Source organism: Rhinolophus ferrumequinum, chromosome 16, assembly GCF_004115265.2.
Source record: "Rhinolophus ferrumequinum isolate MPI-CBG mRhiFer1 chromosome 16, mRhiFer1_v1.p, whole genome shotgun sequence".
NCBI lineage: Eukaryota > Metazoa > Chordata > Mammalia > Chiroptera > Rhinolophidae > Rhinolophus > Rhinolophus ferrumequinum.
The window spans coordinates 49,344,547-49,372,364 of record NC_046299.1 but is presented as its reverse complement, the minus strand read 5'-3'; the positions used below and the strand labels follow the sequence as shown (position 1 = coordinate 49,372,364).

At 46.2% G+C, this 27,818-nt stretch overlaps 1 protein-coding gene across 1 annotated transcript in view; it reads right to left on the bottom strand.

Moving 5' to 3' along the window:
* The window catches only part of CDH23 (cadherin related 23), a 394,835-nt gene extending 367,017 nt beyond the window's left edge, over positions 1-27,818 (bottom strand). Inside the window, 1 exon segment of the mRNA XM_033130003.1 lies at positions 27,601-27,818. The gene's annotated coding sequence lies outside the window, so the exon portion shown is untranslated.

Below are 27,818 nucleotides of genomic sequence, written 5' to 3'. Positions count from 1 at the left end.
AAAATGTTCACGACAAATTATAGATAGAAAATGCAAGCTAAAAAACTACGCACAGTGTGTTTACAGGTTGGAAGAAAACAAATTATATATGTATATACCTGTATAGAAATTAAACAGCAACACATTTGTATCTTAAGTATATCTTTGAATAGAGATATAACAGGTGATTTTCTTTGATCCTTCCTGTTTTTCTGTATTTTTTAAGTTAACTGCATGGGGTTACTAATAGTATTTAAATAAAGTAGCAAATATCCCACTTAAAAACAAACTAGCACTCAAGACAGCACGGTTCTGGCATACATATAGACACAGAGATCAATGGAATAAAATTGAGAGTCCAGAAATCAAACCATGTATCTATAGTCAACTGATTTTCAACCAGGGTGCCAAAACCATTCAACAAGGAAAAAGCAGTCATTTCAACAAATGGTACAGGATAGCCATGTGCAAAAGAATGAAGTTGGGCCCTACCTTACTCCATATACAAAAATTAACTCAAAATGAATCAAAGATCTAAATGCAAGCGCAAAAACTATAAAACTCTCAGAAGAAAAATAGGTGTGAATCTTCATGTCCTTGGATCTGGCAATGCTTTCTTGGATATGACACCGACAGCACAAGCATCAAACGAAAAAACAGATAAATTGGACTTCATCAAAATGTAAAACCTTTGTGCTTCAAAGGATTCTATCAAGAAAGTAAAACGACAATGCACACAATGGGAGAAAATATTTGCAAATCATACATCTGATAATGGACTTATATCGAGAATATATAAAGAACTCTTATACCTCAATAGTAAAAAGGCAAATCACTCAATTTTAAAAATGGACAAAAAATCCGAATAGACATTTCTCCAAGGTAGATGTACAAATGGCCAATAAGCACACGAAAAAAGTGTTCAAATATCATTAGTCATCAGGGAAATGCAAATCAAAACCACAGTGAGATACCACTTCACACTCAGTAGTATAGCTATAATCAAAAAGACAGATAATAACCGTGTTGGAGAGAATGTGGAGAAATGCAACCCTCCTTCCTATATTGCTGACGGGAATGTAAAATATTGCAGCCACTTTAAAACTAGTCTGGCTCTTCCTCAAACGATGAAACAGAGTTACCATATAATCCAGCAATTCCACTTCTAAGTCTATACGTAAGAGAAATGAAGACATATGTCCACCCAGAAACTTGCACGTGAATATTCATAGCAGCATTATTCATAATAAACAAAAGGTGGAAACAACCTAAATGTGCATCAACGGACAAATGGATAAACAAAATGTGGTACAGTAAGTACTCACTTAAAAATCATCGATGGCCTCTGCGGCTTTAAGTGAAACATATAACAAAACCTATTTTACCTTAGGCTAACTGATATAAATAAGAGTTAAATTCCTATGGCATCTCATCAACGTTATAACGAAACAACATGGAATAAAATATTATTCAAGGATCTACTGTATATCCATAAGATGGGATATTATTCAGGCACAAAAAAGAATGAAGTACTCATACGTGCCACAACACGGATAAACCTTAAAAACATCATGCTAAGTCAAAGAAGGCAGTCATAAAAGACCACATATTATATGAGTTCATTTCTATGAAATGTTCAAAATAGGCAAACCTACAGAGACAGAAAGTAGCTTAGAGGTTGCTCAGGACCGGGGTTGATAGGATACGGGAGTGATAACCAAAAGGCATGGGGTTTCTTTCTGACAGGATGAAAATATTCCAAAAAGCACGGTGGCGATGGTTGCATTTTTCTGTGAATACAGTAGGTGTCCCATATCCACAGGTTCCGTATCCACATCCTAACCAGTGAGAGGAAACAGTTCCAAAAATGTACTATGTAGCCAGGTCTATGATGGCTGCATCGGAACTGAACATGTGGAGACTTTTTTCTTGTCGTTATTCCCTAAACAATACAGAATAACAACTATTCACACGGCATTTACATTGCATTATAAATAACCTAGAGATGGGTTAAAGTATATGGGAGGTTGTGCACAGGTTATATGCAAAGACTGTGCCATTTTATATAAGGGACTTGAGCATCTAAAGATTTGGGTAGCCTGGTCCTGGAACCAAACCCCCAAGGATACTGAGCGATGGCTGAATATACATAACCATTGAACTGTACACTTTAAACGAGTAAATGATATCGTATGTGAATATATCTCAATAAAGCTGTTTTTAAAAATAAAAATTTATAAATAAATAACGCTAGTGTAGAAACTGAAGCTATCAAAGTTACCCTAGTTAACCTGCCAAGTTCAACCATCGTGCAGATATCTTCAGCTTGCCTCCCACCCAACCAGGGAGGTGGCTCAGCCTCACCTGGCCCTATCTTACTACACCTGAAGTCTCTTCCCGGGAGCGAGTCATGCTGGGCTGGGCAGCTCATTGTACAGACAAGGAAACTGAGTGCACACAGGCTGCCTTCTCCATCTTCAGACTTTCAGCCCCAGAGCCAAGGATGGAAACGAAGACCCCAGATCCTGAGACTGTCCCCCTATGTTCACTTTCTGGGTGGCCTTCAGAAAGTCCTGGCCTCCCTCTGTTAAGTGCCAGGGAGACTTGCTTTTCCCAGGCATTCACAGCTCTATTCTTCTCTGCTTCCTGGAAGCTGACAACCCCCCTCCCCAGAGGCCCTTCCTCCTACCTGGCCATATAGGGCTCACCTGTCTGGAAGAGGCTCAAATGTCCCTTTCCCTGAGGAGCTCACCCTAAGACCCTCCCAACTTCCCAGGCTGAAACTGTCCCTCCATCCTCTGTCTGAGGTCCCTAATATGTGACTCCCGCTGCTTTAAAGCACTTGATACAGGGCAGTGTGAGCTCTAGTTCATGTGCTGGTTTCACTGACTATGCTGAGAGCTCCTCCCCAGTCAGCCCAGAGTCTGCACATAGTAGGGACACAGTCAACATTCGATGAATGGTTGAAAGAATAAAGGGATGAAGCCCCTTCTAGCTTGAACAATTTAACGCTGGAGCCCAAGCCCGAGTCCCACCACGCAGCAGGAAAGACGCTCTCGGCCAAGATGGGGAAAGAGGTCCTTGTGGCAATGCTGTGTCCCCACCCCCGGGAACGGGGAAGAAACAGGCCAAGGCGCACGCTCTCTAACGATAAGCTGATAGTTTTCCTTGTAAGTGAAGTGATAAGTCTTTTCCAGATTGCCTGTGACAGCAGTTTCCTCCGCACATAATTGTGTGAGGTGCTGTTTGATTGGTGTTTTTTTTTAAATTTATTGGGGTGACAATTGTTAGTAAAATTACATGGATTTCAGGTGTACAATTCTGTAATACATCATCTATAAATCCCATTGTGTGTTCACCACCCAGAGTCAGTTCTCCTTCCATCACCATATATTTGATCCCCCTTACCCTCATCTCTCACCCCCCACCCCTCTTGCCCTCTGGTAACCACTAAACTATTGTCTGTGTCTATGAGTTTTTGTTTCTCATTTGTTTGTCTTGTTCTTTTGTTGTTTTTGGTTTATATACCACATATCAGTGAAATCATTTGGTTCTCTGCTTTTCCTGTCTGACTTATTTCGCTTAGCATTATATTCTCAAGATCCATCCATGTTGTCACAAATGTTCCTATATCATCTTTTCTTACCGCCCCGAATAGTATTCCATTGTGTATATATACCACAACTTCTTTATCCATTCATCTATCGAAGGACATTTTGGTTGTTTCCATGTCTTGGCCACCGTAAACAAAGCTGCAATGAACATTGGAGCACACGTGTCTTTATGGATAAATGTTTTCAGATTTTTTGGGTAGATACCCAGGAGAGGGATTGCTGGCTCATACGGTAATTCTATCCGTAAATTTTTGAGGAACCTCCACACTGCCTTCCATAGCGGCTTGTTTGATTGTTTTATGCTTATTAATATCACAGCTCCTGAGGAAGAAAGAGGGACCTGGAGGGGTCTAGGTGGGGAAGGAGCTTTGGACCCTCGACTAAGAGCTCATGGTTCCCACTGGGCTCTCTTACCACGGGGCAGGGAGAAAGGGACAATTCCCCACGGGAACCACCAGGAGGTTGGAGCGAGATATGGGTTCAGATCCCTGCTCAACTTCCGCTTCCGCTCTGTACAAACGGAGAGAGTACCGAGCAGCTACTTGGCAGGGATGTTATGAGGATTGAAGGAGGGCCCACACGCTCACCAAGCACATGGGGAGTGACATGTCCTCTTGCCCTGCCCCATTCTCAGACCCTGTCTCTTCTGCCCAATTCACAAAACACTAACTGCAGTGGCAGCAAGAGCAATGCCCCCTGAGACATATACAGCATGTCACGATTGTCAAGCTGTCACAGCCCCCACCCTCCACACGCCCCACCCCCACACCTGGACTGAAGCTCTGGGAGAGCAGGCGGGGGAGGGGGCCCAGACCATGCTGCTCCCGGTGGCCTCGGAGCAGAGCAGAGAGCGTCCGCCCTGCCCTGCCCGGTGTAGCGCTGCCCAGCCTTTTGGATCATTTGACTTTCACAGAGCCTTGGAGGAGGGAACCTCACTCCATTTTCCAGATGGTGGAACTGAATCTCAGAGAGAATAAGGGGCATGATCCCCAAACCCTGAAGTGCTTGGACCTCAATACGACTGACTGACTAGGAATTGGGAGTTTATGTGAGCCCCAAAGCTGTCACCTCCCGCCACAGCCCTCCCTGCCTCCCTGGATCCCAGCCCCCAGCAGAGACCCACCCCCAGGGGCCAGCTGCCCTCCTGGAGCTGCCGGCTGGCTGCATCTCTGCCTGCCCATTGCTAACCTCTACCCAGATATGCTCCTTACCGGGGCCAACCCAAGGAGGGCCTTCCTGCTCCGCCTTCCTCCTCTGGAGGCAAAGGACTCATACTTGGCGGGAGCCTGGGGCACAGAGTGGTTTCAAACCCAGCCCCAGCTGCAATGAATGCAGTTGACCATTTGGTTGTCACTGAGCCCCAGCTCTGGAGGGGCACAGACTCCACAGCAGGTCCCTCCTCCTCCTTCTATGGGTAGCTGGGCCCTCACCTCCTCTGGGAAACCCCTATTTCCACCAGCGAGGCTTCAGCGTGACTTTCTCCACCCCACTGTGCCCCTGACACACTCCCCTGCTCCAGCGCTCTGTATGCTGTGTGTGCACGTGTGCGTGTCTACATGTCTCTCTCCTTCACTGGACTCTGAACTCCCCTAGAATCAGGGCCCTGCCTTATTCACCTTGGTTGTTCTGGAGCCTAACACAGGGGCTGTCATGGCATAGGAGGTATTCAATATAAGGTGTAGAAAATGTAAAAGAATAAATATAAGGGATGGAAGGAGAGAGGGAAACCAGAATGCGACTGCTTCTCCCAAAGAGGGTGTCCCAGTGCCAAACACTCCCAAGAAGTCTGAAGGCCTCCTCCTCCTCTGTCCCCCCCACCCCATGGGAGCTGCCCAGGAAATGGAGTTAGGAGTAGAGGACACAAGCTGTGGGGGACACAGAGGCGCATACGATTCCTCTCCATTCTGGTCCTCCACTTTCCCAACTGTGAAATGGGGATCCAGTTTCCCAAAGACAGAATTAACGCATGGAGAACTTACAGCGGATCCTTTGACCAGGAAAACCACCCGCATCAGTGCAGGAGCTGCTGGACAGGCCTGTGGAGGCCTTGAGACCCCAGGGGACAAGCTCCTCACCCCAATCACCTTCCTTCCTCACACAAGGAACACTGAAAACCTGGAGCAGAAATCTAGATCCAGAAGAAACATGGAGATCCTCAACAGGCTATTTTGCAGACAGGGAAACTGAGGCCTCAAAAGAGTGTTAACGGGAAGAGTTAGGCGGGAAGAGTGTTAACATGTGTTGAGGGTGCCTATTATATGCTAGACTTTCTATATAACTTGATAAACCTCACCCCTGCCCATGAGGGGCCTTACTGACCCATTCTGCTGATGAAGAAACTGGGGTGCAGGAGGGTCCACAACTTGATTGGGGTCTCACAGCAGAAAGTGGTGGCAGCAGGATTCAAACTCAGGAGGCGCTGCCTCCAGGACCCGAACTCTTTCTGTGGCTTCACATAACACGGGCTGGCCTGGAGCCAGGAGCACCAGACCAGCAAGTTCAAGGTGGATGCCCTCTGACGCCCAGCCCACTGCTCTCTCTTCTACCTGCTGCACGGGGGCCCCACACTTCCAGACCCAGGCTGTGTGATTCAGAGAATCATTAAACACCAGGACTGGAGAGGACAACAGCTGGTTTCTCATTACACTGCTGTACTCTACCGCATCCTTACTCATACTTTCAGCCTGAACTTGCATACCTCCAGTGCTGGAAAGCTCACGACCTACACAAATCGCATTCCATCTTTTGGACAGCTTGGTTAATTGGGATGTCCTTCCTCTTAATGAATCAAAATCCTCTTTTAAAGACCCAAAGCTTCACGGGACTTCGGGTTCACTCTGTCCACACCTGCTTCAACACAGCTTCTCACACACACGCTTCCTCACCATTCCCCGTCCCAGCCTCATTTATTTTCTGACCCCCCTTGCTCCCCGCCCCAATAACCACTTTCTAACCTTTACTAAGGACAAAGATATCGGTTTTTTTTAAAATACCCAATTTAAGAAAAAATACTTCACATCTGTATGAGCAATACACAAATCATAATTCTTAAAAATAACAAATTGCAGGTCAGAGTAATCATAAGTAAATTGATATTGATAAATAAGCTTTTCTCTAGAGCAGTAGGTGGTTTATTTTAATCTAATGAGTTTTGTATTTTCCCAGCTTTCAGATTCCATGATGAAGGGCTGTCTGCAATAGAATTACGATGCTTTCTGAAAAATTGTAATTTAATGCCTCATTTTGTCAAGACTTTCTTGAAAATGAGATTTGTTCCTAGTGAAGAGTTTTGCTCAGCTCTTTCCCATATACCCCTCCACCCCCCACCTCTCCAGGCATACAGGTTCTCCTCAGGCCAGGCCTGGGGTGGGGATAAAACGGGTAAGAGAAGCCAGGCTAAACATGGGGACAGGCAGGGACCCAGAAAGGAGCATGAAGGACCATTGCTGGTAGACACAGCCTTGCTTTGTGGCTGAGCAGCACCCACTGCCCACTGTCTCCTGCAAACCGGGAGGGGAGGTCAGACCTCATCCTTCCTTATAAGATATTAAAGGAGCTCCTCTTTGGGGGTTCAAGGGAGCAGGATAAGGACATCAGGCCCCTACAAACAGGAGAGAAGACGGACAGACCCCACACGCAGGAGAGCAGCAGAAAACAAAGCTGGGAGAAAATGAACAAAGCTGTTTGTGGAGAAGCCTTCGGATAGGTGGGAGTGTGGGGGAGGGGTTGGTCCTTGGGTTGAATGCCCTCCAGGAACGGGAGCTCACCACCTCATAGCCAGGCTGATGCACTGTTAAGTGCCATACAGCCACGTTATTGGAAGGAACTTTTGGTGGAGCTGGTGCCAAGAAACACTGAAAGGAGCAGAGCAAGAAGTCAAGAGAGCAGACAGCCTGGCTGGACGCACATCCTGACTGCCCCTGTCGCTGTGTGAGGCACTTAACCTCTCTGGGTCTCAGTTTCCCGCATCTCTGAAATGGAGATAATAGTAGCACCCACCTCATAGGGTTGTGACAAAGATCAAATGAGGTAACACATGTCAAATACTTGGAATACAAGCTCACGTACAGTAAGTTCTCAGTAAGTGTTAGTGACAGTAGTATCGTCATCGTTATTATGTGTGTGGAGAAACTATTTGCGAGGACACTGAGAAACCAGAAACTGACTGCCTCTGGGAGGGAAAGCGAGGCGGTTGGAGGAGAGAGGTGAGAGAGAGAGATTTCACTGTATTGCACTGCAGGCTCTTGAATTCCCTACATGTGCTATATTACCTACCCAAAAATAAGTAAATAAAAGGTAACTTGGTATTTCAAAAAAGACAAAGAAAGAGAGTCCAATGTTTTCTTTTAATGACCCCAAACTGCCTTCCAGGAACTTCCACTCTCTGTTTGGGCTTCTGGTCTCTAGAATCACACTCCTGCCCTTGGGAACACATCATTCATTCACTCAACAAACCCGTCCTGAGCACCAGCCCTGACCTGCTGGAGCAAAAGGTTCAACAGAGGCTGAGACAGACACCCCCGCTCTGCAGCCTGGCAGGACAGAAGGACTCTCGGCCACATCCCAGGTCTTCTAGATAACACCACCTTCTTCCTTGGCCCATTCTCCCTTAAACAGCTGTCCTCATGCCTGAATTGTCTCAGGTCCCTACCTTTGATCTTAAAATTAGGTAAGTTGACCACTTAATGATACACACGCTAATGTATTTAGCGGTGAAGTGAACTAATGTTATACAACTAACTTAGAAATGCAGCCCCAAAGAAATGGTTTGATAGATGGACATACACGTATGAGAAAGGAAAGGCAACAAAACGTAAACTAGAGAATCCTGGTAGTGGGTATATGGGCGTTCACTGTACAAGTCTTTCAACCTTTCTGCATGTTTGAAAATTTTTATGATAAAATGTTGGGAAAAAAATTAGAAGAATAAAAAACTACACAAAATTTCAAGTGACTTTAAATCTGGGTAGCTCTTCAATGCCCTTTTCCTAAGGGCTGGGAACTTGTAGTTGCAAAAAAGAGAAATAATCAAATCCATAATCATAATGGAAAACTTCAACACACCTTCCTCAAAAACTGATAGAAAAGGCGGAAAAGAAGTCAGTAAGCATATCAATATCGGATCAAAATGATATATACTTTTCTGACCTTAACAACAAAACTGAACACCGCATACAAAAACAGAATAAACATTCTTCTTACAAGGCAATGGATAATTTACCAAAATCTACCATACTAGGCCATAAAGGAACTTTCAAAACATTTCAAAGAATTTAAATTATTCAAAGTATGTTCTCTGGTCATAGCAGATTAAGCTCAAAAACAACCACAAAAAAAATTAGGAAAACCCCAAATGTTTGGAAACGAAGCAGTGTACTTCTAAACAAACAAACAAACAAATACAACACTACCCATAAACCAAAGAAGAAACTACAACAGAAATTAGAAAATATTTTGAACTATACGATAATGAAAATATGACATCAAAATGTGTGACATACAAATTTTGTGCTTAGAGGACAGTTTGTAGCCTTCAATTCAGATTTTAGAAAACGAGAAAGTCTAAACAGCAATAATCTATGTATTTATCTCAAAAAGTATTTTAGGAAGTAAATTAAACCCAAAGAAAGAAGGAAATTAAAAAATTCCAAATAAGAACAGAAATTAATGAAATATAAAATAATAGACAGGGGTCAGCCCGGTGGCTCAGGCGGTTAGAGCTCCGTGCTCCTAACTCCAAAGGCTGCCGGTTCAATTCCCACATGGGCCAGTGGGCTCTCAACCACAAGGTTGCCGGTTCAACTCCTCGAGTCCCGCAAGGGATGGTGGGCAGCACCCCCTGCAACTAAGATTGAACACGGCACCTTGAGCTGAGCTGCCACTGAGCTCCCGGATGGCTCAGTTGGTTGGAGCGCATCCTCTCAACCACAAGGTTGCCAGTTCGACTCCCACAAGGGATGGTGGGCTGTGCCCCCTGCAACTAGCAACGGCAACTGGACCTGGAGCTGAGCTGCGCCCTCCACAACTAAGACTGAAAGGACAACAACTTGAAGCTGAACGGCACCCTCCACAACTAAGATTGAAAGGACAATAATTTGACTTGGAAAAAAGTCCTGGAAGTACACACTGTTCCCCAATAAAACACCTTCCCCAATAAAAAATAAATAAATAAATAAAGTACACACCTTCCCCAATAAAAAATAAATAAATAAATAAATAAATAAATAAAATAATGACAAAAATCAGTAGACTAAAATTTGGTTCTTTGAAAAGACAAAAAAATGGATATATCCAGTGATCAGCAAGACTATGAACAAAATGAGAGAAGGCACAATCTTACCAATGAATGAAAAAGAAATTGCTGCTATAGATTCTACAGTGCATAAAGATTAGAAGAGGACAATAAAGGAGAGGTTATGAATATCTTTATGTCAATTCATTTAAAATTTTATAATAAATAGATAAGATTCTCAAAAAAATACCACTTACCAAAACTGAGACCCGAAAACATAGAAATATAAATAGCCCTATTTCTACTAAAGATATTGAAATTATAATCAAAAACCTTCCCACTAGGAAATATAAGCTCACGTGACTCTCTATTGAACTCTCTTAAACATTTATGGAAAAAAATAATACAAATCTTATCCAAACTCTTGCAGAGAAACAAAAAGAGAAACAAAGTATCCCATTTATATTATGAGGCCAGCATAACTTAATGCTATAACTTGACAAGGATGTCACAAGAAAGGCAAATCACAGATCAATCTTTTTCATGAACACAGATGAAAAAAAATCTTACACACCATATTAAACAGCATAATTCACATATACCATGCAAAATACATCAAAGGAAAACTATTGTAGCTATTCCGATGACAGCTAAGGAATTATGAAAAGAATACATCATGACAAAATTGGATTTAGTCCAGGAATGCAAGGTTGGTTAACTTGTGAAAAGCAATCCATGTAATTCGCCACATTAACAGAAGAAAGAAGGAAAATTATACAAATCATTCCAATAGATGCAAATGCATCCCATGAATATTTATGATAAAATTCCACATATATTTATGATAAAAACTCTTACAAAAAGGAATAGAAGAGGCCATATATAAAAAACCCATAGCTGATATCATACTCAATGACTAAAGACAAAACAAGGATGCTTATTATTACCACTTCCACTCCATATAGTATTGAAAGTTCTAGCTAGGATAATAAGGCAAAAAAATTCCAAATCCAAACTGGTAAGGAAGAAGTAAAATTATCTCCATTCACAGATTACATAATCTTATATGTAGAAAAGTCTAAAGAGTCCATTAAAAAAACTATTAGGTCTAATAAATAAGTCAGCAATGTTGAGGATACAAAAATCAATCCTCCAAAATAAGTTGCATGACTATACATTAGCAATGAATAACCTGAAGAAAAAAGTAAGAAAACAATTCCATTTACGATCACATCAAAATGAACAAAATACTTAGGAATAAATTCAATCGAGAAGACAAATGACTTGTACACTGGAAACTATAAAACATTGCTGAAAAAAAATTAAAGAAGACATAATAAGTGGAAAGACATCCATGCTGACAGATTGTAAGAGTTAACGTTGTTATGATACTCTACTTAATATTGATAAGATCCAATGCTACCTAAAGCAATCTACAGATTTAATGCAATCCCTATCAAAATGTCAATGGTGTTTCTGTAGAAAGAGCAAAACCTATCCTAAGATTTATATGGAATTTCAAGGGACCCCAAATAGTCAAAACAATCATGAAAAAGAAGAACGAAATTGGAAGACTCATACTTCCTGATTTCAAGACTTGCTACAAAGCTACAGTAATCAAAACAGTGTGGTACTAACATAAGGACAGGGATATAGACCAATGAATAAAAAAGAATGCACAGAAATAAACCATTGCATATATGGTTAATATATTTTTGATAAGGGAGCCAAGACCATTCAATGGGGAAAGGACAGTCTTTTCAACAAATGGTATTGGGAAAGCTGGATATCCACAAAGCATGGAGTTAGACTCTTACCTTACACCATATGTAAAAATTAACTAAAAATGGATCAAAGTCTAAATATCAGAACTAAAATTATAAACTTCTTAGGGGGAAATCTTCATGACATTTGATTTGGCAATGACACCAAAAGCACAGGCAATAATACTAATTTGAAAAAAGAGAAATTGGATTTCCTCAAAATTAAAGACTTGTGTGCATCAAAGGACACTATCAGCAGAGTGAAATGACAACCTATGGAATGGGAGAAAATATTTATAAATCATATATCTGATAAAGATTAATATCCAGAACATACAAAAAACTCTTACAACTCAACAACAAAAAAACACACAATCCACTTCAAAAACAGGCAAAGGACTTGAGCAAACGTGTCTCCATCAAGATGTACAAATAGCCAACAAACACTAGAAATACTAAACATTACTAGCCAGTGGGGAAATGCAAAATCAAAATCACAATGGGGGCGGCCGGCTGGCTCAGTTGGTTAGAGTGCGCACTCTGAACAACAGGGTGGCCGGTTCGAATCCCATGGGGGCCAGTGAGCTGAGCCCTCCACACCTAGATTGAAGTTGCAGCTGAGCTTCCAGAGGGGTGGCCTGATGGCTCAGTTGGTTAGAGCCTGAGCTCTCAAAAGATCGCTGGTTCAATTCCCACATGGGATGGTGGGCTGCGCCCCCTGCAACTAAAGATCGAAAAACAGCAACTGGACTTGGAGCCGAGCTGCACCCTCCACAACTAGATTGAAGGACAACGAATTGGAGCTGATGGGCCCTGGAGAAACACACTGTTCCACAATAAAAATTTATTTAAAAAAAAAATCACAATGGGATATCACTTCATACCCATTAGAATAACTATTATTAAAAAAATAATAATAGCTATTGTGGTGAAGATAAGAAGAAATTGCAACTCTTGGACATTGCTGGTGGGAATATATAATCAAGGAGGCACTGTGGAAAACAGTATGATAGTTCCTCAAAAAACTAAATGTACAATTACCATATGATCTAGGAATTTCACTTCTAGAAATAGACTCAAAAGAACTGAAAGCAGAGACTCAAACAGATACTAGTACACCAAAGCTCATAGAAGCAACATTCACAATAGGCAAAAGATAGAAACAATCCAAAATCCATCAACAGAGGAATGGATAAACAAAGCATGGTGCATACATAAAACTGAATATTATTCAGCTTTAAAAAGGAATGAAATTCTGGTACCTGATAAACATAGATGAGCCCTGAAAACACGTTAAGTGAAAGAAGCCAGACGCTAAAGGACAAATGTTGTCTGACTCCACTTATACAAGTAGAGTCATATTTGCCTAAAATAGACAAATTCATAGAGACAGAAAATAGAATAGAGGTTACCAGGGAGTTATTGTTTAATGGGTACAGAGTTTACAGAGTTTTTGTTTAGGATAAAAGTTTGGAAACGTACAGTGGTGATGGTTGTACAATACTGTGAATGTACTTAATGCCACTGAACAGTACACGTAAAAGGATTAAAATGGTAAACTTTACGTTATGTATATTTTACCACAATTTTGGAAAAAAGTAATAGAAGAAAATTACCCTAGTTTGATAAATATCTACAAAACACCTATAGCAAACATCATACTTAACGGTGACACATTGAAAGCTTTCTCCTTGATACCAGAATCAAAATAAGGATAACTACAAGCACCACTTCTAGCAATATAATGCTGGGAGTCCTAGTCATTGCAATAAGGCAAGAAAAAAGATATATGTATTGGAAAGGAAGATATAAAATGATTATTTATAGAAAACATGATTGTGTAGGAAAAAAATCAAAAAATTCTATAGACAAACTATTTATTAATAATAAATAAATTTAACAAAGGTTGTTGGATATAGGTCAATGTTATCAAAATCAGTTGTACTCCTATATGCCAGAAACAAATAATAGAAATAAAAAAAAAATTTTAATTTCATTTATAATAGTATCAACAACCATAAAACACATAGAAATCAATCTAAAAATGAAGTGTGAGACCTCTCTACACAGACAACTAAAAAGTATTCTTAAAATGTATAAGACCTAGGTAAACGGACGAGTATATTTCATTCGTGGGTCAGAAACTCAGTATTATAAAGATGTCAATTTTCCTCAAATTGACCTACATATGTTTGATACAGTCTCATATATCAACAGGGATTTTGTGGAATTTCAAAAGCGGATTCTAAAATTTATAGGGAAAAGCAATGAGCAAAAAGTAAACAAAAGTGTTGAAGCATGAAGCTGGTGGATTTACGCCACTAGATATTAACACTACACATAGAAAGCTGTAGTAAATTACATTATAAAGCTTGTACTGGTACCAGGACAGTCAAATAAACCCAACAGAATTACACATACATGTATGTACACCAAAAAACACACACAACAAATGTTCATCAGAGCCTTTTCCATAATAGTCAAAAACTGGAAGCAACCCAATTGTCCACCAACAGTAAAACGGATAAATTGTGGCATACGCACACAATGGAATACTATACAGCAATGATAATAAACAAGTGTAACTACATACAACAGGATGGAGCTTACAAATGAGCTGAGTGAAAGAAAACATCACAAAGGGAACATACTGTATGATTCAATTACATAAAGTTTGAAATAGACCAAATGAACATATGGTATTAGAAATCAGGACAGGAGTGACCTTAGGGGACTAATAACATGTCTGATCATTTCTTTTTTTCTTGGTTTGGGTAGCGGTTACATGAGCGTGGTCACTTTGTCATAATTCAAACTATACACACATGATTTGCATATTTTTCTGTATGTGTTATACTTCAATGAAAAAGCTGATAAAAAGTCCCAGTTGGATTGGCACCATCAGTGCTACTCACCACCATACTGCCTGGCCTGTCTTCCTGCCCTCCTACCATGGGAACACAGTGCCAGTGGGCAGAGAGAGAAGCCACAGCCTCTGGGCACAGGGACCTTTCCTCCGGGAAGACTTCCAAGACTACCCCCTACCTCCTGTGAACCTACACAGTCCTTCTCATAGGAAACCTGCAAGCCTGTGAGCCTCCAGAATGCAGGCGTGGAGGGCAACAGCAACATAATAATAGTTATTAGCTGAGAACAATAGCACACTAGTAACTAATTAACAGCATTCGTTGAGCATTTACTATATGGCAGACGCTATTCCTAAGCATTTTACATGCAATAAATAACTCATTGAATCTACCCAATAACCCTTTGAGGTAGGTACTATTATCATCCGGATTTTTGAGATGAGAAAACTGAAGAACGGAATGATGCATTAAAGTGCCCAAGGTCACACAGCTAATTGGAAGAGCTGGGCTCAAACCTGGATGGTCTGGCTCAGAGACAGAAACACTCCCCTTGTTTAAGCGATGGGCCCTGTGGGGACAGAGCCCCAAAAAGCAGTTTCCAGGCTCTCGGCCTCACATAGAAAGGTGCTAGCTCAGGTAATAAATGGCCATCGACTGTGATCAAATGGCCATCAGCTGTGGCTAGTTGGCCGTCAGCTGTAACCAGTGAGCCGTTGGGCACTAATATAACTGCCGTGGCTAGGCTAGCAGAAAAAGGGGGAGCTAGCAAGAAGATGGTGGCTGAGCCTGCAAGCGGCACAGTGAGGGTTGAGAATTGTGTTGCTCCTGGTTCCTGTGTCTCCAACCCAGCTGCCAGTGAGAGTATAGTGGTGTGACTCCCCTACCTATGGCTCCGTGGGTGTTCCTTTTTGGCCTCACCATGTCCTGCGTTCTTGTGTGGGGAGTGGGAGCAGAGACCCCACAGACCCCGCCTGACACCCCGCACAACACATGGCGTAGTCGGCAGGATCCCCTGCACTACACATGGCGCAGCAAGCAGGGTCTCCCGCACGACAAATGGCGCTGTGAGCAGGGTATGGTGTCAGCCAAAGCTCCCCGAAGGGCAGTGGAGCAGTTTGTGCATATGAACACTCAGTTGCAGGAAGACCAGGAGGAGCAGCTGCCTGAGAGCTGGAGCCCCGTGGAGGGGTGGGAAGACGTGGACGGTTCCCGAACCAGCAGAGGCCGGAGAAAGCGAAGGTTGTTTCGGCCCTATGAGCTGGGAAGTGCTTGCTGAGGCAGCCCGGATGCAGGACTTGTAGTCCCAGGAGGAAAGGCTTGCTGAGTCCTCCGTGGTAGCTAAGGGTGAGGTCAAGGTCATCCCTCACCCCCAGGACAGCCCTGGCAAATGACTATGGACTATGGGGAATTGCCTTCCATCCCTAATTTAATTGACCACTTGACTGTTTGGGAACATACCACCATGTAATGGAACTGGCGGATATTTGCTTTTGTATCTTGACCGGCCGCCATCGAGAATATGTAAGCACCTTGACTGTGAGCCGCTGTTGTTCCAGCACGGTACCCTGAGAGGCCCAGAGAGAATGGCAGAGCCCTGAGAACTCTGGCTGTGTCCAGGAAGTCTGGCTGTGCCCAGAGAGAGTGGCAGTGCCCTGAGAAGCCCTGGCTGAGTCCAGGAAGTCTGGCTGTGCCCAGAGAGAGTGGCAGTGCCCTGAGAGGCCCTTGCTGTGTCCGGGGAGACTAGTGGTACCCTAGGAAGTCCAGGAAGTCTGGCTGTGCCCAGAAGTACTGGTGGTGCCCTGAGAAACCCTGGCTGTGACCAGAGAGCTTGGCAGTGTCCAGGAAATAGCATTCACCTCCAGGCTCCTCGCACAGGGCCCCTCGCGGAAGACACTTGTCGCGTAGATTGTGAGGTGAGACTCTGTAGGGGTGGAGTGTGGGGACAGAGCCCCCAAAAAGCAGTTTCCAGGCTCTCGGCCTCACATGGAAAGGTGCTGGCTCAGGTAGTAAATGGCCGTCGACTGTGATCAAATGGCCATCAGCTGTGGCTAGTTAGCCGTCAGCTGTAACCAGTGAGCCATTGGGCAATAATATAACTGCCGTGGCTGGGCTAGCAAAGAAAGGGGGAGCTAGCAAGAAGATGGTGGCTGAGTCTGCAAGCGGCACAGTGAGGATTGAGAATTGTGTTGCTCCTGGTTCCTGTGTCTCCAACCCAGCCGCCAGTGAGAGTATAGTGGTGTGACTCCCCTACCTATGGCTCCGTGGGTGTTCCTTTTTGGCCTCACCATGTCCTGCGTTCTTGTGTGGGGAGTGGGAGCAGAGACCCCCACAGACCCCGCCTGACACCCCGCACGACATATGGCGTAGTCGGCAGGATCCCCTGCACTACAGGCCCACAGATAAGACCTTGTGCATGGAGCCACAGCTATACCCACCCAGGCCAAGCACGAATGAAGACCTGTTTCGCATCTCTTCCAGGCAGGCAATGCTCTATGTGTCTGTGGACAGAGATGAGGTGTGTGTGGAGGTGTATAACCTCATGAAGGCCCAGTTCTAAGATTAGAGGGCAGCAGACAGGCCCAAGCCACTAGACCTAAGCTGCTAAGCCTGGGGAAGCAGGCTGAGGCTGCAGTGTGGGTTTTTGGGGACGTCCCCTCCCAATACTGGGGAGGAGGGCCTGGAATCTCCTCCGGGGTCAGGCCCCTGCTAACAGCACTGAGGACCAAAGGGGAGGTGGAGGTGGGGGGAAGGGGCCTGTTCCCAGTCCCAGGCACTGGCCAGGGGCCCTCTGCTTCCCACCTCCAGGCCAGGGATCTGGAAACAGTTCCTTGAAAGCTAAAGTCAGACTTTCTTGGGAAGGAATTCTAGAATCTCAACACCCTCCACCCCTCACCTGACATGTCATATAACCAGTTTCTCCTTAGGTCTGCTTTTAAGCTCTGCTGCTACAATTTAAATTCATTTCCCTTTGCTCTGACCTGAAGACTCTCATCTCTGCCCAGAGACTTTCTTTGCTTTCCAGGGAGGAGGAATAGGGGTTCAGAGGTTCCTTTTGCCAGGTCTGAGCTGTTGTAGCCGGGCTCCAGTGACAAACACTTAAAATGACAGACCCCACAGCATAAGAAGAGAAAGTCAAGGTTATCCGTCCCCTACTTACATCAAACGGCGCTCCCCTTATCGTAGGCCAAAGCCGTGGGAGTCCTGCCCAGGAGGCTGCATTGTCCATGGCGGCCAGAAGTAGCCCAGAGAGGGGGCCACCTTGGCAAAGGTGACAGCACATCCACGCCAGAGACAGAGTCCCAGTTCAGCAAACACACCTGGAAACCAGGCTGATAGGGCACAGCATGATAGGCTCGCCCTTACATTCAGCCTTTGCTAAGGAGCATCAGGGGCACAGGCTTCAGTTCACCCGTATGTGAGCGCACACGTGCACAGGCACGTGCCGGGACGCATGCGCACACACAGCCAGGGCCATCCGCGTCAAAGCCAGAAGGAGAGGGAGATGTGAGTGGTAGAAAGAACTTCTAAGCCAGACAGGAGAAAAGAAAGCAGGTAGGAAAACAGAGATGCTGTGCCTCCACCCAGCCTTTCCCCTCTGCCCTCTCCTGACAGCAGGCTCTCCACAGCAGCTACCCCAGGAAGCTGTGAAACAAGCCGGTGCAAAGAGGTCACCTAGTTAACAGCCTCCCTCCTGCTGTATTATTCATGGGCTCCCTTCTTCCGGCCTGAGCTCCAGTTTCCAACAGCCCTCAGGTTAGGCTTGGCAGATCAGCAAGCATGGTGGGTGTAGTCTGCACTAACCCCCACTCTTTACACCCCGTGCCCTTCTTGTCCCCTTCCTAGGACGCAGCCATCCCTATGCCATCTTAGCCCCCACTTGTCACACGGCACTTTGAGGAAGGGGAGAGTGATGGCGTCAGGGAGGTAGAGCAAAGAAGGAAAACCTTAGCTGAGTCAGGCATGAGATACTTAAATTTCCACAAGGAGCTAAGGGCTCTCTCTCTGTGTCTCTCTCTCTCTTTCTCTCTCTCTCTCTCTCTCTCTCTCTCACACACACACACACACACACACACACACACACACACACACACACACACAGAGTATTGGCTCTCCCAAATACGGTCCTCTGAATAACTGTGACAGCTCATGGAAAACAGGGGTCCTGGTTTGTCTGTCGCAGTACCTTAGTGTGCTTTGCATGGTGTCCTGCAAACAGTAGGTTCTTAATGAATATTTGTTGACTTGTACACTTTCTCCAAAAGATTCATATCAATTGATAGAGTGGGCATTTATAAGTCATCAAGCCATTCAAAGACACTGCTGGCTCCAGTTTCCAACAGCCCTCAGGTTAGGCTTGGCAGACGTTCATGTTATTAAAATATCTATCAGCACACATCTTTCAAATCCAGCACAGGTCAAGTCATAGTGATACATACACACAACCTATAGTGATAACTAATAAATAATGTACCTATTTACTTATTGTGGTTTCTATATATCACAATTAATTTTGCCAAGCACTTTCATATATCTCATGAGAGCCCCAAACCCCCTGAATCAAGTGGAGTGACCAGAAGGGATGTTCCCTGCTATTTTACAGATGAGAAAACTGTGGCTTAGAGAAAGAAAGCACTTGAGCCAACATATGGACTGTAACGGAAGTCTTCCCGTGCCTGTCAGAGGTGCTTTCTTCGCCGTTCACACGTCTTCCTGCCTTATGGTTACCATGTGTACACCAACATGAGAAACTACAAGATGAATCTGTACTCGTCCATTGAAGTTACTCAGGCCAGGACCCAGAGTCCAGGCTGAGGTCACCTGGCCAGAAATACTGAAGGCAGCTCATCGGCCAGCCTGGCCAATAGCAGGGGAAAAGGTGTGGGGCTGGGATTAAATCATAGGAGTCACTGCATTCGACCCCCTGGTTTTATAGGTGGGAAGAGCTGTGGGACCTGCTGGGATCCCGAGGTCCAGGCAAGTGCAGAGGGCACTGGAGTACATAGCCTTCCCATATGGGGACAACCTGGTCCAGGTGGATGACCTGTGGCTTCTAAGCTGGTGAGATGTCCCCCTCGTTCACTCCCATGGATGTTTAAATCACTGCCCAGTCTCATCTCTTAAATATCTGGGTGCCATAGGCAACCAAATGACTAACCCCAGCCCTGGGGCAATCACAGGTGAAGTCCAGGTAGCACTATATACACGTGACAGGCCTATATTGAAAGTCCAGCCCCATCGCTGCTGCTGTGCAGACCTGAGGTAGGTCACCTGTCCTTTCTGGGCTGTTTCCGTATGTTTAGTCAGGTATTTGGCTCTGGCTTTCCCTAAGTGCAGTGCAGGGTGAAGAACAGAGTGGAGATAAAGGAGTCAGACTTCCTTGGCTCAAATTCCACCCCACCACCTGCTAGCTCTGTGACTTTGGGTAAACTGCTTAACCTCTCTGTGCCTCAGATTCCTCATCTGTAAAATACAAACAACAGCAATCCCTATCTCATAGGGGCTGTTGTCAGGACTAAGTGGGGAACTTTATGTGAAGGGCTAAGCCCAGGGCCTGGCACACAGTAAGTGCAGAATAAATGTTTCTCATTATTATTGTGAGCCCTGATATTCTAAGGCAGGGGTGTCAAAACTGCGGCCCGTGGGCCAACTGCGGTCCGCAATCCATTATTAATTGGCCCGCAGCAAATTCCAAAAATATATTTAGTTTACTTAAATAAACCACGTGAGGCAATACGTACTTCACCTGGAGTGAGTGGCCCGGCTGTTTGTGTATTTTACCGCATAGGGCCCTTGGTGAAAAACGTTGAAAAAAGTTTGGACACCCCTGCTCTAAGGCTATGACAGAAGTCATACATAAACTGGTCATCCATGGGTCTGTCAAATGCAACTTGCGGAAGGGTTTTCCCTACAAGTTCCACAAGGGCAGCAGCCACTAACAGACCCCAGGGACCTCCAGTAGTGCCTGGCACACAGTCAGGGCTCAATAAATATTTGATAAATGATTGACTGGGCTCATGGTGTTTTTTAATGTTTGAATTAGCTGCTAACGTTTAAAATGGCTTTTGTCTATTTCTCCCACTTCAATACAGTAGCCACCAGTCACATGCGGCCATTAGGCATTTAAAAGGTGCTGAGTCCAAACTGAGACATGTTGAAAACTTAATACCAAAAAAAAGAATGTATCATAGCTCATTAATTTGTTATATTGATTACGTGTTAAAGTGATACTATGTTGGATATACTCAAGGAGGTGATCAAACATAATTGCACCTATTTCTTTTAACTTTTTTTAAGTGTCGACTACAACATTTACTACTATGCATGTGACTTGCATTTGTGGCTTGCATTACATTTCTATTAGAGAGCACTGCTGTGACTCTCAGCATGAATCCCCAACAACTACCAGATAGAGCCTGGTTCACAGGTGATGTTCAGTATTGGTTGACTGAATGGCTGAATGGAAGTCCTCCCCCACAGTGGACGTGGGACCCTAAGACAAAGGAGGATGGGTTTGGGAGGACCTCCTGCCCCACTGCCCAGTATGTGCCGGTTTTCCAGCGGCAGTCCAGCTATATGTCTCCCTCTCAGATAAAGCCTCAGGCCTCCACAGAAGGGGCAGAGAGAGGCCTGGCATAGCGTTCTGTCACCACTGGTTCCCTGGAGATGACATCAGCTCTCTTGGGCCCAGGAGAACAGGTCAGTATCAGCCTCCTTTCCCAGGTAAGGGCAGATCCGAGCAGGAGAAGGGATGAGGAAGGCTGGAAGAGTTAAAGCCGTGGGGAAGCCCGGGGAAGGACGACAAGGCACCTAACTCTGTAGGAAAAGAACAGAAGAAAAGCAGGGCAGAGCTTTTCTGGGGGGGACTCTCAGGGGGACCCACTCCACCTTGACCCAATCCCTAGGGAAGCCAAGAAGAGCCAACATTTCTTGGGGACAGGACCAGTGATACAAATGGATGCCCAGACATGGTCCCAGCCACCCCTTTTGTTTTCTCTCCCTTTACTCCCTCTCTCTCTTGCTCTCTCCTCTACATTCCTCCCTCCCTTCCTCGCTTTCAGTGGCTCCCAAATTACAGCCTTCTTTCAGAAACAGACACAATCAAGGTGGTACACAGAGCCCTTGTCACAAATGGCATCTTAGGTCCTCTCCAAATGGAGAATCGCCTTTAAAGAGGAAAGCCATGCCGTTAACAGCCTGCCTTGGGGAAGATGCATCTCCAGGAAGGCATGGGCCAGAAAAGACTCCGTCCTCTTAGGGGCTTTTCTGGCTGATCTTAGGCTGATCAGCCGGTGGGAGGATCTGGGTGACTGATTGCAGCCCTGGGCTGCTGGAGTCCAGGAGACAAAGCCTGCCTGGTGTCCTCAACACACCTCATGCCGGGGTGGGAGTAGCCAGGCTCTGCCCTTGATTGGCCACCACCCGTCCTTTCTCACCCAAGGACAGGGTCTAGAACAAGCCCACTCCCTGATTCTGAGCCTCAGTTTCCCCACCTGTAATATGGTAGGTCTAGCTAGTCTCTAAGGACCCTTTCAGCCCTTGGAATAGAAGTCACAAACTCAAATGACTAAAGGGGCCAGGATATAGTACACACAAGTAAAGCGGGGTCAAATGTGAAACAACAGGGAATGGTGGAGACTGGGGAGAACGGAAGGCTATAGGTACCCCTAAATCTAGAAGGACTGCAGGCAAAACTCAGACGTGTGACACAGTCAGAGTGAAGTCAATAGTGGTTCCTTCTGGAGCGAGATAACACTGCCTGGGAGGGGGAAGAAGGAAGCTAGGCACGAATGCATCTCAGTCCAGGTGTGGTTACACGATGTGTGTGTGTGTGTGTGTGTGTGTGTGTGTGTGTGTGTGTGTGTAAACATTCACCACTTTCATTTAAGATCTGTTTACCTTATTGTATGTATGTAATCCTCAATCAAAGAATTTTTAAAACACAAATACAAATAAATAAAAGAGACAGTTGCAGCTCAGCCCCAACCAACAACTGCCAAGGGGAACATCGACCTACTGTTGCCAGTTCTAGTCCAAGATGTCAGAAATCTAGGTTTTTAGACAAAAATGCTGGGGTATTTTTTTTTTAATGTTGCTAGTAACATTCAAAATGGAAAACCACAACCACATAGACATCGTCAGGCAGAATTCAATTTACAAACTCATAGATTGTCAAGCTCTCAAAATCTAATACATGACGAAATCAAAAGTGAGAATAATAAAGGCTACTATATTTTACATATGTACTGTGTGCCAGGCACTGCACAACAGGCTTTCTACACAGTTTTCATCTTATTAATTCTCATAGCAAGCCTATAAGTTAATTGAAAAATTATACCCATTTAACAGATGAGAAAACTAAGGCCTGGGCAAGGTTACATGCCAGACCAAGGCTTCAAGGCTTCAGACCTGGTGTTCAGTCCCAGCTCTGCCTGCCTACAAGCTGCCTTACAAAAATCACAAAGGGAATGGGTTTATGATAATAATAGTAACCAACAGTTGTGTGGGGCTTTGGACTATGGAAAGGAAATATAAAAAATACGAATGCTAAATCTGAGCCTGCTGTGTCATGCTTGGTGACATAGCCTGAGGCCCATGAGGCTGAGGACAGATCTTTAATATTCCCATTCCCCTTGGCAATACACTGAGCCATGCAGACTTTCACTGCCAGGGTGAGACGGAACCCCAGGAGGACGAATCCTGAGACCCAAATCCACAGCCCAGCAAGGAGAAGTGGCTGCAGCCCGCCCCACTCCCCAGGACAGAGCCAGATTAAATTTCACAGTGAAAGACTAGAAAGCTGTCTCCATATGGCTACTTCTTAAATACGCCGGGTTTCTCACTGATACCATTCTAGCCGATAACATTGGTAAGAATATGCATTTTCCTCCCTATGGGATTCAATAAAGCTATTTTCACATTGAACAAAATAAATATGGCCCATAATCCTTTAATTTTTCTGAATTCCTTCTGCACAAATGATCACTCACCACTGTGATAGATATTCAGATCAAGATAAATTTCCAGCATTCCAGGAGCACCCCTTGAGCCATAGTCATTACACCCTGGAGTAACCATTCTTCTGACTTTTGTCACATAGATGGGTTTTGACTTCCGTTACCCATTTTCTACAGGGCCTGCACGATTCAGTTCTCTGTAGTCCCCACCACTCTCTATTGTCTTACATCTGGCCCCTGCTCTACTCTTTGCTCTGCCTCCTAGGCATGTAAGGCTGAAACCTCTACTGCAAGAGCCTAGAATATGGCAAGATGGGCATCAGCTGGCCAGTCTTGAAAGGAACCAACATGAACAGTTAAAACTGACTATAAGCACACCAAATGCCTGGTGTAGTCATGACCAGTTAATGACGGGGCTAGAGAAGGTGGTGGAACAGTCACCTGGCAATAGCCCGTTCCGTCAGTGAACAGTTATTGAGCACTCACTCCACCAGGGTGGCAGGCACTGAGGATGCAAGAAGAAGATACAGCTTGTGCTAAAGGAGCTCACTGTCTAGATGAGGTGTCAGACCACTGCAGAGGAGTAAAAAGCACCCTGGAAGAACACTGAGGGAGGGAGGCAGGGAGGGAGGGACAGGCGGGAGAGGCAACCACCTCGCCCACCCACCCAGGAGTCAGCGAAGGCTTCCTGGAGTTGGTGACTCCTAGGCAGTGTCAGTATTACCCACATACGTGCATGAAGCTGGGCACAGAAGGACCTGTTCTGATCCCCACTTCTTTTCTACTGGAGGCAAAATACTTCCATCCTGAAATAACCCAGCCAGCAGGGCCCAGCTTGTGAATGACCTTGCTCATGTAGTAATGGACAAATAGGATTGCACCAGTGCCAAGAAAAACTCAAATCAAGGCTCGAAATAAAAAGAAATAAATTTTTGGGGTGGCCAGTTAGCTCAGTTGGTTAGAGCATGGTGTTAATAACACCAAGATTACCGGTTTGATCTCCGCATGGGCCACTGTGAGCTGAGCCCTCCTTAAAAAAAAAAAAAAAATGAATTTAAAAAAACCCACAACACTATAAACTGACTTTGAAACCAATGAGTTCAAAGGCAATTAAGTTAATTTTAAAAACCGTCTTTACATTTTAAAACACTGAATTTTGTGTTTCAAAGTGAGGTTTCAAGAAAATCAAGGCATGTATTGGTTTTACCTCATCGATGAAGGAATGCTTGCACACTAGCATCTGTTTATAAGGCCCATGACCATGCTAATCCACGGCCCCCACAGCTCCCCACAGCTCCCACTCTGTACTCTAGTGGGATTGTCCCTCTTCCTGGCAAGGAGGCCAGCCTAGACGAAGTACAGTCACCTTTTGGCAGGGCTGGGAGGCATGAGTCAGGCCATGACTTTTCATCTGTGACACCACTGGCCCCACCAGATCTCTCATCCAAATCCTTCCAAAGGCCTTCAGGTCCCCAACCTTGAGGGCTTCGGGGTTGCCATTATTCCTCTAGAGGAGCAGGAGATGACCGGCCCTGGCATCATCCTCGTGTCTTGGTTGGGGGCCGCCAACCAAGCCCCAGGACAGCAGAAGTGGGTGGCCGGCCAGCTAGCAGGTGAGAGTGGGGCTGGGTAAGGTCCTCCCCTACGTAGGCTCTCGAAAGTTAGCATTTATGCAGTTCCCCATGCCTACGTCCTATGGCCACTGAGAGGTGTTAGCAGTGGGTCATTCCATCCACCTGAGAGGGACAGGGAAGTGGAGGACAGTTACTGAATTCCTTTCCCTTGAGGGACAGCATCTACTCAGCCCCAGGCCTCCTGGAGGCAAAGCAGCATATCCACCTTCCCGGAAACCCTTCCTCTTCTGCACACTTGCTACTAGCCCACATGCAGCACATACAATGTTTTAATTGCACAGAAAGCTGAGCTGCTATTTGAATCTGTTTAAAGGTCCCCAAAACACAAACGCCTCCTGGCATTCATGAGCAGGGGATAGCTGCAAGGATTGACCACAGTGGACTGTTAAACCAACCCTAGTATTAGTGTCCAGAAAAAGAAGCTCCAGTCTCGTTCTCATCCCTCCATTCTTATCCACGGCCCTATTCCACACTCTTTCCGCACCAAGAAGCTGTGAAATGCTCATTCCCTAGAAAGTACTGTGAACCAGGACTTCCCCAACTTTATTGAGCAAACAAATTACGCAAGCATCTTATTGAACACAGATTCTGATTCAAGAGGTCTGGGGCGGGGCAAGAGAGTCTGCCTTTCCAACCCGCTCCCAGGTCCTGCTAATGCTGCATGTCCCCGGGCCACACTCAGAGCAGCCAGGCTCCACCAGACCTTCCCTTCCAGAGGTATGTGCATTTGAAATTAGGACTTCAGAAAGGTGCCCTTTAAAATAGTAAGCTCCAAGAAATGAACCTCAAATGGTGAAATTGCTTGTAAGGTAGCTTGTTGGGTGCGGGAGCTTTGTGGGAGGGCAACCAGGACCATTGCCAACATATCCCTCAAATCAAGGCCTTTGTACGCAGATGTGAGGAGCCCAGCTGTTTGGGGGTCAAGAAGGCCAAGACAGACACGTATGGGGACCAGAATGCCAGCTCTGGGGCTCCCACCCCCTCATTGCTCTCTTCCACCACACATAGCAGAGCCTCTGGGTTCACACCAGTCACTTCTACAGTGCCACCTTTACAGGCCATGGGATACTCTCATTCTCTGCCAGAAGGCACTCTGCCTTCTGACCCTCCCCAGCTCTGGGGAAACAGCAGCATGCATTCCTATTCCCCCGGCGAAGGGGACCCTTTCCAACCCCGCTTGGGCAGTGACATCTGGTCCCCCACCGTCATGGGTGCTGACCACAGTGAGCCAACCCCTGCACCACGAACCAAACATTAACTCCAACCAGCTCTCCCCAAAGAGGGCTGACTCATCAGCACTTCACACCTGGCTCCAACCAGGCTCTTCAAGCCCAGCCTAAATCTTCCCTGTGCAAGGGTTTGACTCCACCCAACACACACAGACACACACACACTTACACACGTGTGTGCACACACATAATTCTCATGTGCCTCTCCAGCTTATTTCAAAATCCAAATTGGGGTGGGGGCGCTTGCTAAGCAGCTGAAAGCCAAGGGTCAATGCCTGCTCTGGTCTGAGAGGGCAAAGTACATAGAAGAGGCTGGCGCTGCCTTCTGAATTACTGGGGAGAGTAGGAGTGTGGTACTACCCAGGAAAGGCTAATTTCTCCTCAGTGGGTTGGTGACAGCGCCAGGACTGAGCGATGGGGTCGCAGTGGGCCCGCGGCCAGCGACGAGTGCACCTGATTTCCACTCGCGGCACAGAGGCAGCGGCTCCAGGTGCCCGCCCGGAGAAAGCAAGGCACCAAATGCCCACCGGCTAGTGCCGCCACCACTTTGGAACGCGCGGGTTCTGCACACATCCCAGGCTGACCTACAGGGGAGACGAGGGGCAGAGCTCCCGAGAGCAGGCCCCGGGACGGCCAGCACCACTCGTGGCAGGCCTGCAAGGGGACTGGGAAGGCGGAGCGCAAGCCGAACGAGGCTTCCTGCTCCGCGAGGGGTGCGTCTTCCCATAGCTGGTCCGGATTTGGAGAGGTTGTGGGAGTCCTCTGGGGTCGGTCTCTCGTGGGCACTGAGAGGCGATGAGGGTAGGAGAGCTACGTGACTTTAGGTCCCTCCAACGCCATTGCCCACCCGCGGCGGAGGTGCGTCCCTCCCCATTCCACAGCCCAAATGGGGATCCAGCGCGCAGAAGGGGACGGGATTGGTTCGCAGCGCCGTCTTTACCCCCCGAAATTCTCCCCATCCCAGACCCAGAGCCTCTCCCAGGCGCCAAGAACAAAACACCTGAGTGTTCGTGGGTCCGGGAACTGGAATGGGGAGTGGAGTGCCTGTCCTCCCAAGGCCAATGCAGAGGGAATTCGAGTTCCCTGGAATCAAAGTTGCCGCGCATTTAGCCGCGGGCTCCAAACCGCACGCAGCACCCAGGCCAGGGCCCGGGGATGGAAGGAGCCCCAAGCGCCTGCCGCCGCGGGCGACGGCCGCGCCGGGAACAAGTGGTTCGGCGGCCCTGGTCGCGACCCCAAGGGTCCAACTTTCCCGCCTCGTGGCGGGAGAAAGGCGCGGTGAAGGCGAGGGAAGCGGGGAGGGAAAGGGCGGTGCGCGGCTCCGGTACCGTGTGCGGAGAGGTGCTGCGCCGCGCCTCGGGCTCTGCTCTCCGCCGGTTCTGCCCCTACGGGCCGCCTGCTCGGGTGCTGGCCACCGCCGCGTCTCGCTGCGGGCTCGAAGGCTCATCAGCGGCGCATCGGCCGCTCCGGCGTCCCCTTGGGCCGTCCGCTGGCCGCTAGCCGCTGGCCGGCTGCAACTTCAAGCGGGCGAGGCGCGCCCCAAACG